Source organism: Mandrillus leucophaeus, unplaced genomic scaffold (assembly GCF_000951045.1).
Source record: "Mandrillus leucophaeus isolate KB7577 unplaced genomic scaffold, Mleu.le_1.0 Scaffold2, whole genome shotgun sequence".
NCBI classification, from domain to species: domain Eukaryota; kingdom Metazoa; phylum Chordata; class Mammalia; order Primates; family Cercopithecidae; genus Mandrillus; species Mandrillus leucophaeus.
The window spans coordinates 3829305-3829606 of NW_012102031.1; positions in this window are offsets into that span (position 1 = coordinate 3829305).

Genomic DNA, 302 nt, shown 5'->3' on the forward strand with positions numbered 1-302 from the left:
TTCACCAAAGAGGATATATGAATGGCAAATAAGCCCTTGACAGGGTCCTCAACATAATTAGCCATTAGAGAAATGCAAATTCTCTACATTCAGTCAGTATATGGGCAATAAATAGCTAAAATTGAAGACTGACAATATCAACTGTTGGTGAGGATGTGGAGCAACTGGAACTCTCAAATAGTGTTGGTGGAAATGCAAAATAGCACAGCTACATTAGAAAACAGTTTGGAATTTTCTTTAAAAGTTACCATACATGGCCAGGTGCCATGGCTTACACCTGAAATCCCAGCACTTTGGGAGTC